Below are 12,466 nucleotides of genomic sequence, written 5' to 3' on the forward strand. Positions count from 1 at the left end.
CCATTTGCACTTTTCCCATACAGATTTGCTACCACTAAAGACTACAGTTGCTGGTGCAGGTGCAGTGGCAGATTTTCAGCCATTATCCAGCCTTCAACACCCTCTCCTTGTCAACATTATTCTCTCCCTCTCCACTCAGTCATGTTTCCTTCCTTCACTCCACTGATCTCCCTACGCTTCCAGTGTAAACATGGTTGTTTTCTAAATTTTCCTACTTCTAAAGGTGATCAACGTGAAACTTAAAAATCAAAGGGATGCAAGTATTTGAAAATAGCAGAATAGAGCATTGTATGATTATAAATTCATAAATTAAAAGTATTGAAGCTGTTCAGAAAACCTTCCTCAGCTGAATGGTGAATCTGTAGATAGTTACCACAAAGTGCTGTACATTATGATATTTTGCCTTGAGCAATGAAAGGAGCTGCTGGAGGCACTCAGGAGGTCAGGCAGCAACTGTGGAGGAAAATGGACAGTCAATGTTTTGGGATGAAATCCTTTATCTGGAGTAGGGGGAATAGCCAATATAAAAAGGAGAGAAGGGAGATATGGGCAAGAGATGGCAAGTGAATGTAGGCCTCAGGTTAGGAGGAGTTGATTTGCAGGTGGAGTCCAGTTGGTGAGGGAAGAATGCAGATAGCAACGGAGGTTGGAATGTGATAAATGGAGACCACAAAATTTTTATGGAATCTGATTTTTTAAAAAATGTGGGAACCAAAATAAGGGAGATATGGCAGGTAGATGGGAACATTGAAGGTGGGTTTAGGGGACCCAGTGACAGCATTGTGAGGGTGATGGGTGGATTGAGTAGGTGGGAGGCAAGAAATAAACTGTGAGAGGGAGTTTAGAAAAAAAGGTGTGTGTGGGAGGAGTTGTCTGGATCAGAGGAAGAGAGAAAGGAACAACAGGGGAGCTGGTTACCTGAAAATGGATAATTCAATGTTCATGCTATTAGGTTGCAAACTACCCAGGCAGGATATGAATTCCTGCTCTTCTAGTTTGCATTTTGTCTCAACCATGGCAGAGGTTTGGCATGGTAATAGGAAATGGAATTAAAATGGCCAGCAGACACAAGCTCCAGATGGCCACTGTGACAGAGTACAGGTTCTCAGAGAATTAGTTGCCTGGTCTCTGCTTGATCTCACCTTTCATTCCCGCACTTGACTCTGTCTGCCACTCTCCACTTATCACCCCCAGCCTCTGTCTCTGTCTGCGCCCTATCATTTTTATACAGGTTGTCACTCCTATATTCTTTTGTCCAGAGAGTGTCACCCTGAAACATTGACTATGTAGCGGTGTGCTACACACAGCGCTAGAATAACGACGCATAGTCGGTGAGTTGGAGTTGCGATAAAAGAGATTTATTCAAAACTTCACAGCCTCCTTTAAAGCCTTCCCGTTCCCGCCCTCCCTGGCGGGACTGCTGTGGGGAATGCATATTCCCAGACCCTTCCCGTGTGCGGGATTTTCCCCCTGCTGGTGAAGCTGGCCTGGCGCCCTTTTTGGGGCCGGCCTCTCTGCCGGCGCATGCCGTTTTGTGAGCCAGTTCGTATGCGCTGGAAAGTGGGTTGCCACATAACCCCCTCCCCACCCCGGAACCAGTGATACATCCCCCAATGTCCACAGTCTGGATCGGCCTCTGTTTGGGAGGTCTGCCTCTGCGCCGCGGTGCCTGAGCCCGGACTGGCTGCGCCAAGTCCACATGGGCCGGTTTGAGTCGGTCCACTGTGAAAACCTCCTCTCTCCTCTTCATATCCAGCACGAACATGGACCTATTGTTCCTGATCACCTTACACGGCCCCTCGTAGGGCCGCTGTGGCGGTGCCCGGTGTCTGCCCCGTCGTACAAAAAGAAACTTACAGTTCTGCAGGTCTTTGAGTACGCAGGTCGGGCTCTGTCCATGCTGTGAAGTGGGTATGGGGGCCAGGTTACCGAGCCTCTCACGTAGTCTGTCCAGGACTGCTGCGGGTTCTTCCTCTTGCCCCCTTGGGGCTGGTATGAACTCTCCTGGGACTACCAGGGGTGCGCCGTACACCAACTCGGCCAACGAGGTGTGCAGATCCTCCTTGGGCGCCATGTGGATTCCGAGCAGGACCCAGGGAAGTTCGTCCACCCAGTTAGGCCCTTCCAGGCGGGCCATGAGAGTGGACTTCAGGTGACGGTGGAAACGCTCCACTAGTCCGTTCGACTGTGGGTGGTTGGCAGTTGTGTGGTGTAGCTGTGTTCCTAAAAGGATGGCTATAGCTGACCACAACTGTACATTTCCATTCACAGACTGGGTTGCTCTGCTCCAGATACCAGTATTTGCAGTTCTTGTGTCTCGGAGATGCTACTTTGATTACATTTTTTATTCCTTGCATAGGCAGTAATGGGAGAAAGCTCAACCTCAACAATCATAAAAGAGGCAGTGGTTCACTTGACATGCATCATGGAACCTTCTTGTTTTTTCTCCCCCTTCAATTGAACTTAATTTAAGATTGTCTGTACTTTATATACCCTTGGGGCATTTAAGTATGGATCAAAATTTGAAACATTTTCACATGGCTCTGGATGGTTCAGACACAGTATTCCTGAATTTGGAGTAGAAACACCAATGACAGAAAATGTTTTCTTTTAAATGACCTTTCTAATCAAACTTGTGTGCCAAAGCTGCCAGTGATTCAGACTGACCTTTGTCAGTCTGCAAATGTCCTTTAGCTTTAAAATGTTCCAAGTCTGAAAGAGACTGTGCTACTGGCTATTCAGGAAGGGAATTTAATGTAATATAATTCAATGTTTTTACTAAAAGCCTCAGGATAAATCTGCACCTACTTGAATGGTTGTAAATTGAAATTTTGGAGACCATCCATCAATTGCCACTTTCTGGAAGCAGTTACTTTGCTTGCTATTCAAAATAGAAAAAAAACTAACTGTTTGAGTTTTCCTTTAATTTGGGTGCTCTTGAAGTGTGGGCAGAGGTTATCCGGTTGGAAGTGTGGGCAGAGGTTATCCGGTTGGAAGTGTGGGCAGAGGTTATCCGATTGGAAGTGTGGGCAGAGGTTATCCGGTTGGAATTGTGGGCAGAGGTTATCCAACTGGAAATGTGGGCAGAGGTTAATGAATTGGAAATATAGGCAGAGAAGTGGTAGATGGGATTTAAATCAGACAAGTGAGTTGCTGCACCTGAGGGAAGCAGAACTTAAGATGGAAGAACACAGTAAATGGCAGAATGGAGCACTAATGTACAGAGCGATATTTGGGTGCAAGTCCATAATTCCCTGAAATTGGTAACACAAGTAGATAGTGTGGTTTAAAAAAAGTCATATGAGCTAATTGTCTTCAGCAGTCAGGGTGTCGAGCATAAAAGCCCAGAAGCAATGTTGCAGCTGTAGAAAGCTTTGGTTAGGTCTCATTTAGGATGCTGTGTGCCTGTTCTGATTGCCTCATTATAGAAGGTTGTATGGTTTTTGAGTAGGTGATGCAGAAGAGGCTTATGAAGATACTGCCTAGATTAGACAGTATTAACCACAGGGAAAGGTTGGACAGCTTACAGGAGAGTTACCTGGCAAGTTTTCCTACATAGATGTTGGTAGGTGTCTGGAATGGACTGCCAGAAGAGGCAGTGGAAACAGATACAGTAGTAATGCTTGAAAGGCAGTTAACCAGGTCCATTACGGGGCAGGAAATGAGGGACATGAACCATAAGCAGGCAGCTGTTCAGTTTGAATCGGCAACATGGTTGGTGCAGGAGCCATGGGCCAAAGATCCTGTCCCTTCTATAGTGCTCCAGATTGACATTCAATTCGATTTAGAGAAATATGTTTAAGGCTGATTTGCAATAGCATCATCTTGTATTAAGAGTTTACAATATATTCAAATTATGTTAAATGAGTGGAGAATATTGTTTATTTCATGCATGGTTAGATTTGGATCTTGATAAATCATACCACTTGAATTAATTATGGAATAATTGACACTAATATATATGAAGTGAAAATAGTGAGTTAAATCACATGGAGAATGATGGGTATACATGGTTGTGCTATTGCATATGTAACATCAATAGGCTTTCTTCATCAGCATTTTTTATTACCGATTCAGCTAGAGGTGATGGCTTTTGGTCCATCATACATCCTTATGAGAACAATGCAAGCGGGTTGTACACTGTGGTTTCTCCCCATTGCCTGCATTTTCTCTGTAGCATATCCCTCTAGTTTTAGATAACAAAGGTTGAGACAAAAGGAATAAGAGATTTAGAGTGATCTGAGGAAGATCTTTACAGCCACAGGATGATTGAAATCTGTTATGGATCTACTCACATTGTTTAAGTAGACTGGTATTTGACTCGCCACAGAACATAAGTCTTTTACTAACGCTGCTAAATGTAAATAGTATAAATAGATACTTGATGGATGGTATGGTTACGATGGGACCAAAGGCCTGTTTCAAAACTGGATGACTATGGGTATGTAGCATTGGCTCAGCACGTCTGCTTATAACTAACTGCAGAAAAATTCAACTTTGTCTATTGCTTTTAGTAGCGAGCTCAGTGAGTGTTGGGAATTGGAATTACCTTGAGCATTGTTTCTCCCCTTAGTTGTTTAACAGATTTTCTCCATTATTTATTAGATAGGATTCATATTAAATTTCAAATATTTTAATTAATTTTTTCAGATGTTACACTGCAGTATAATAAGTTTTCCAGTAAGCCTGAAGGGAATGCAGGAAATGAGACACCACTGTTTCAGGGAAGCACGAGAAACACGGGAGTTAAGGAAAACAATGGGAATTGGAGACCCAGTGTAATCGAAGTGCACAGGAACAAAAGCCCTGTGCATTAAAATGCAACTTGATCTGGCATCCCAGAGAGTAACAGTGAACGCAGGAACAAGCACCCTGACATGTAAATGGAAGCCGCCAGCACCGGTGTGTCAAATGGAATGAATGACCCGAGGTCATAAGTATGGCAAAAAGGGTATGAAAAGAAATGGTCACTTTGCTGCTAAATCTACATCTTAACTGTAATCACTGACCAAATGATACTGTTACCAGTTGCTCTGTGTACATTGTATGCAAAGCTGGTTTAAAGTTTGCTACATGGACCAAGATGTAACAACACAGATTATACAGTAAAAACATTCTTCATACATTTCCAGCTACAATTGTGCCATTTATCAGGCAGCTTGTAATGAGCCAACATGACCAAGTACTTATTCAATGAATTTAATAGCCTGGTAAATTAATTCTCTCATACCTGGGCTAATTGATACCAATGGAATGTAAAAACAATCCTGGATGTGCATCCGTTCCATAACTCAAGTGTGCTTCACTAACAAAGGATTCTTTAATACACTTTTTCTTCTATAGATGATGGAAATCACTGGGCTGGAAAAGCCAGATCAGTGTCCTATATTTCTGAGATCTGGGATTGGAAAATTTGAGAACTGAGATGATTCATGGCTTCCTTCCTCCCAGAGTTGCAATTTCTGGAATGATTTGTCAAACTAGGGTCTGCTTTTTTTAAAATGACATAGATTTGGAAATAGACCTTCATATCTTGAAACAATCATGGTAAGGAACAGACTAGTGAATGCATTGTCTTCTGTTTCCCTTTCCTTTGTCCCTCCCACTCTTTCTGCTTCTAGAGCATATTTTAGAGACTGGCAAATGCAAATCAATCATTAATTAGATTGAAATACTCATTCGTCTAATTATAATATAGACTAGTACAGTAAGGAACAAACTCTTTGGTACCCCATGTCTGTCAAATCATGATGCCAAATTAAAATAATCCCATTTGCTTGTACATGGGATATAGCCCTCCACTTGCTAACAGTCCGTTGGCTGTCTGAATGCCTCAGACATTGCCTGTCCGCTCCCACCAGCTGCCCTGGCACTGCATTCTCAGCACTGCTCATGTAAAAAGGAGCACACACTCCATGTAAATATCCCCCCTCTTACTTTAAAACTATACCCTTTGGTATTTGATGTTTCCACACTGGGATAAAATGTTTGACTACCTACTCTATTTATACATCTCATAATCTCATGCAGAAATCTCTGTGAAAATGCCTTAAGCACATATAACCTATAGCTAGGGTGCCTATGAATTTCACACAATATTGTAGTGATTTTACGTATCGCTCTGTACTTCTGATGCAAAAAATCAAATTTCATGATATATCTGAGTGATGATAAATCTAATTCGGATTGTGGACTGATAGTGGCAAGGGGGCAGGGAGAGGGGAATCATGGTTGGGAAAGGGGAGAGGGGAGGGAGCGGGAAGCTCTGGAAAGGCATTCTGCAATGATCAATAAACCAATTAGTTGGAATAAAATGATCTTGCCTGATGTCTTAGAGCTGGGTGTGTCTGCACCCATACCACTCCCTTGCTCCTGGCACTCCTCCTTTGTCACCTGCATCACAACGCTCCCACGGTGCTGTGCTCTCTCCATTCCCAACATCCACTGCTCCAGCCAGATTTACAAACTGGCTCCCTGCTCCATATTGACAAATACAGTACTGTGCAAAAGTCCTAGGCACCCTAGCTGTGTATATGTGCCTAAGTCTTTTGCACAGTTCTGTATATACTTGTGTCAGGTTCCTTTGCTCCAGAGAAAATAACTTTATCTGATGTCTCCCGATAACTAATACCATCAAAACCAGACAACATCTGGTAAACCACTTCAGTACCTTTCCAAATCCCCCACATCCTTCCATAATGTAGCAACCAGAACTGCACCAGTGTGGCCTGACCAAAGTTTTGAGGCAAGGTTTTCCCTTGAAGGGGGCTGCATATATGAATCAAGCTGATGGAGGTGGTAAGAGCAGGTATAACCACAGAAAAGGAAGGGAGATATGGGTTAAATACAGGGAAATGGGATTAGTGCAGATAAGCATCACAGTTGGACCACAGGTTCCATTACTATGCTGTACAATTCCTCAACTCTTCCCTTTTCTTCTGTGTATATTGTTAGTTGACTAAGCAAAGTTACACGTTATTCTCTCAGACTTAAGAGGTATCGTTTGTCCTCAAAGATCAACTAATGATCAATTTCCTTGGAAACAGTTATTCAGGTGACAAAGACTTAGTCCTCCATTACAGCGTTTATATTTTGCATTAAAGGACTGGGGGCATTATTTTTAAGGCGATTGGAGAATATAGGGGAACAGTCAGAAATAAGTTCTTTTATACAGGGAGTAGCCAGGGGTGTTGGTAGAGGTAGATACAATAAGGGTGTTTAAGAAACTTAGGTTGCACATGGATGATAGAAAAATGAAAGATTATGTAGGAAGGATGGATGGCAGAGTCGGTTAAAAGGTTGGCATATCATACATAGAAGACCCAGTGAGAGAGGGTGTGATACATAGCTTCGTATTAGGAACAAAAGAGGGCAGTTGACACAAGTTTCTGTATGGGAACACTTACCATGTAATAATCATAATGCCATTAGTTTCAAAGTAAATATGGAAAAGGGTAGGTCTGGTCCATGGGTCGAGATTCTAAATTTGAGGAAGGCCAATTTTGATGGTATCAGAAAGGATCTGGCAAGTGTGGATTGGGACAGGCTGTTTTCTGGCAAATGTGTACTTGGTAAGTTGAAGAACTTCAGAAGTGAAATTTTGAGAGTACAAGCTTGTATGTGCCGGTCAGAATAAAAATATAAAGGAAACAGGAGTAGGGAAACTTGGTTTTCAAGAGTCATTGAGGCCTTGGTTAAGAAAAAGAAAAGGATGCACAAAGGAGGTATAGACTGGTGGGAACAGATGAGGTACTTATGGAGTATAAGATATGCTAGAGAACACTTAAGGAAAAAATCAGGATGGCTAAAAGGAGGCATGGAGTTCCTAGTAGAAAAGGATTGTTAAGAGCAAAGGATTGCAAGGGACATAATTGGTTCTCTGGAAGATCAGAATGGTAACCTATGCATAGAGACAAAAGAGGAGATCTTAAGTGGAGTTTCTTTTTACATCTGTATTTACGCGGGAGAAAGACTCAGAATAGTAAGGAAAAGCAGCAGTGGGATCATAGACCTTACACAGATTAGAGAAGAGGAGGTGTTTGCTGTCAAGGTGAATTAGGGTGAATAAATCCCCAGGGCCTGACAGGGTGCTCCATTGGACCCTGTGGGAGGCAAGTGCAGAAATTGCAGCAGACCTAGCAGAGATGTTAACTCATCCCTAGTGACAGGTGAGGTATCAGAAGGTCGGAGGATAGCTAATGCTGCTCCACTGTTTAAGAAAGGCTCTAAAAATTACCATAGCATTGGAGAGGGATAGGAACAGACAAGTTAGGAAAGTATTTAATTGGAGTAAGGGGAAATATGAGGCTATCAGTCAGGAACTTGGAAGCATATATTGGAAATAGATGTTTTCAGGGAAATCTATGGAAGAAATGTGGCAAATGTTCAGGGAATATTTGAGTGGCGTTCTGCATAGGTACGTTCCAATGAGACAGGGAAAGGATAGTAGGTTACAGGAACCATGGTGTACAAAGGCTGTTGTAAATCTAGTCAAGAAAAAAAGAAGAGCTTATGAAAGGTTCAAAAAACTAGGTAATGATAGAGATCTAGAAGATTATAAGGCTAGCAGGAAGGAGTTTAAGAATGAAATTAGGAGAGCCAGAAGGGGCCATGAGAAAGCCTTGGCGAGGAGGATTAAAGAAAACCCCAAGGCATTCTACAAGTATGTGAAGAACAAGAGGATAAGACATGAGAGAATAGGACCAATTAAGTGTGACAATGGAAAAGTGTGTATGGAACCGAAGGAGACAGCAGAGGTACTTAATGAGTACTTTGCTTCAGTATTCACTATGGAGAAGGATCTTGGCAATTGTAGGGATGACTTACAGTGGACTGAAAAGCTTGAGTATGTAGATATTAAGGAAGAGGATGTACTGGAGGTTTTGGAAAGCATCAAGTTGGATAAGACACTGGGATCAGACAAGATGTACTCCAGGCTACTGTGGGAGGCTGATGAAACAAAGGGTGGGGGTGTTGTGGATAGTTTGGAGGGCTGTCAGAGGTTACAGCGGGACATTGATAGGATGCAAAACTGGGCTGAGAAGTGGCAGATGGAGTTCAACCCAGATGAGGTGGCTCATTTTGGGAGGTCAAATATGATGGCAGAATATAGCATTAATGGAAGACTCTTGGCAGTGTGGAGGATCAGATGGATCTTGGGGTCCAAGTCCATTGGACACTCAAAAGCTACAGCACAGGTTGATTCTGTGGTTAAGATTGGCCTTCATCAATCATGGGACTGAGTTTAAGAGCCGAGAGGTAATGTTGCAGCTATATAGGACCCTGGTCAGATCCCACTTGGAATACTGTGCTCAGTGCTGATCGCCTCACCACAGGAAGGATGTGGAAACCATAGAAAGGGTGCAGAGGAGACGTACAAGGATGTTGCCTGGTTTGGGGAGAATACCTTATGAGAATAGGTTAAGTGAACTTGGCCTTGTCACCTTGGAGCAACGGAAGATGAGAGGTGATCTGATAGAGCTGTACAAGATGATGAGAGGTATTGATCATAGTCAGAGGCTTCTTCCCGGGGCTGAAGTGGTTAGCATGAGAGGGCACTTTTCAGGTGCTTGGAGGTTGGTACAGAGGAGATGTCAGGGGTAAGTTTTTTTACGCAGATAATGCTGAGAGCGTGGAATGAGCTGCTGGCAATGGTGGTAGAGGCAGAAACTTTATGGTCTTTTAAGAGACTCCCGTATAGGTACATGGAGCTTAGAAAAATAGAGGGCTATGGGTAACCCTAGGTAATTTCTAAGGACATGTTTGGTACAGTTTTGTGGGCCAAAGGGCCTGTATTGTGCTGTAGGTTTTCTGTTTCTATGTATCTAATAAACCAAGGAAATTATATGCCGCTGAACCTGACAACAGTAATGGGAAAGTTATTGGAAAGTAGTCTAAGGGACCAGATATACAAGTATTTGGATAGACAAGGACTGATTAGGGATAGTCAGCATGGATTTGTGCATGGTAGTTCATGCCTATGCAGTCTTATGGAGTTTTTTGAGGAAGTTACCAAGAAAATTGATGAAGGCAAGAGATTGGAAGTTGTCTACATGGACTTTAGAAAGACATTTGACAAGGTTGGTTGGTTGGGAAGGGTTCAGTTGCTTGGCATTCAAATTGAGGTAGGAAATTAGATCAGACTTTGGCTTTCTGGAAGAAGCCAGAGAGTGGTAATAGATGATTGCCTTTCTGACTGGAGGCCTGTCACTAGTCGTATGCCGAAGAGATCAGTGCTGAGTCCATTGTTGTTTGTCATTTATATCAATGATCTTGATGATAAATGTGGTTAACTAGATCAGCAAATTTGTGGATGACACCAAGACTGGGGGTGCAGTGGGCTGTGAGAAAGACTATCAAAGCTTACAGTGGGATCTAGACCAACTGGAAAAATGGCAGATTGAATTTAATGCAGACAAGTGCGAGGTTTTGCACTTTGATAAAGCCAACTAGGGTAAGTCTTACACAGTGAACAGTAGGGCACTCAAGAGTGTGGTAGAACAAAGTAATCTGGGAATACAGGTCCATAATGCATTGAAAGTGGTGGCGCAGGTTGATAGGGTAACAAAAAGAAAAGCTTTTAGTACATTGGCTTTCATAAATCAAGCTACTGAGTACAGGAGATGGGATGTTATGTTGAAGTAGTACATTGGTGAGGTCTAATTTGGAGTATTGTGTGCACTTTTGGTCACCTACCTGCACGAAAGATGTAAAAAGGTTGAAAGAGTACAGTGAGAAATTACAGCATGTTGTTGGACTGGAGGATCTCAGTTATAAGGGAAGATTGAAGAGGTTTGGATTAATTCCTTGGAAAGTAGCAAACAGTGGGGAGATTTGGCAGAGGTATACATTATTATGAGAGATATAGATAGGGCAAATGCAAGCAGGCTTCTTCCACTGAGGTTGGGTGGGACTAAAACTAGAGGTCATGGGTTAAGGGTGAAAGGCAAGAAAATTAAGGGTAACACAACAGATTGTGAGAATATAGAACAAACTGCAGGATAAGTGGTGCATGCAAGATAGATTTCAACGTTTAAGAGAAGTTTGGATAGCTACTCAGATGGTAGAGGGTAGATGGCTTTGGTTCAGTTGCAGGCCAATGGCATTAGGCAGTCTAACCGATTCTGCCCAGAATAGATTGACTGAAGGAGCTATTTTAGTGCTGTACTTTTCTATGATTGACCTGAATGATCTGCACTGTGCCACAGTCTTCGATGTTCTATGATTTTATTCTCAATTGTACATTAGCTTGGTCACTTTAGAGCAATAGTCTTTCTCCTGTGTAGTGTACCGTAAGTAGGCTGTAACTGGCAGAACAGAAATGGATGAGTGGAACTAATGGATATATTTTCAGAGGGCTTTAATAAGTTATTAATCAAAGTAGCAGTTGGGGATAATATACCAGTGTGGATAAAGGATTGATTGATAAACAGAAATTGGAGACTAGGAATAATGATTTGATTGTGGTTTAAAATGGTGCTAGTGAAGCGCAGTGATGACTTGCTGGCAGCAAATGCAGCCATTTTATTACTCACACTTTTTCTCAAACGATCGCTTCAATCAATAGCCTGCAACTTCCCTTTCGGAGTTGAGGTTTTAAACTGCTTGTATGGCCTGGCATTTTTGTGGTGTGAACTGAAGTCTTGAAGGCGCAGGACGGTTGCAGTGTGGTGTGCAGGAACCAAATCTATGCAGCCAAGCCCAGGCCCAGACGCAGGGAATGAGTCAATGTTTGGCCATTGCTTGTGCTGACTTGGAAACGATTCAAAGTACCAGAACCAAGGTGCAGCAGAGTCGAGGAGGCAGGGCCCGTGATCAAGAAACAACTCGCTGTTTCGCTGATTTAAGCATTGAGCCTGAGAATGTGTGGAAGCAGCAGGCGCTGGGTCCGAGAACAAGGAACGACCTGAGGTTTGGCTAATTTAAGTGCTGGGCCAGATTGAAAATATCAGGGTGTTGGGGACAGAGGTGAGGAACAGGCCAGTGTTCAGCTCGCTGTTCCACAAGGTTTACTTGTCCCTGTGCTGAACTGAGGCTGGGGCCTGCAACGAATAGGCTCCTGGATCAGCTGTGATTGGTTTCGTGGCTGTGGACTCACTTTCATGAACTTCAGTTCTGAATGTCGTTTGCTTACTTTTATTGTTTGCACGATTTGTTGTTTCTGCACATTGGGTGCTTATTTAAAAAAAAAGTTCTATTGCGTTTGTTTTGTGGCTGCCTGTGAGAAGAATCTCAAGGTTGTATATAACCATATAACAATTACAACATGGAAACAGGCCATCTTGGCCCTTCTAGTCCGTGCCGAACTCTTACTCTCACCTAGACCCACCACCCTGCACTCAGCCCATAACCCTCCTGTCCATATAGCTGTCCAGTTTAACTTTAAACGACAGCATTGAACCTGCCTCAACCACTTCTGCTGGAAGCTTGTTCCACACAGCCAGCCACCACTCTCTGAGTGAAGAAG

Source organism: Mobula birostris, chromosome 1 (genome assembly GCF_030028105.1).
Source record: "Mobula birostris isolate sMobBir1 chromosome 1, sMobBir1.hap1, whole genome shotgun sequence".
NCBI lineage: Eukaryota > Metazoa > Chordata > Chondrichthyes > Myliobatiformes > Myliobatidae > Mobula > Mobula birostris.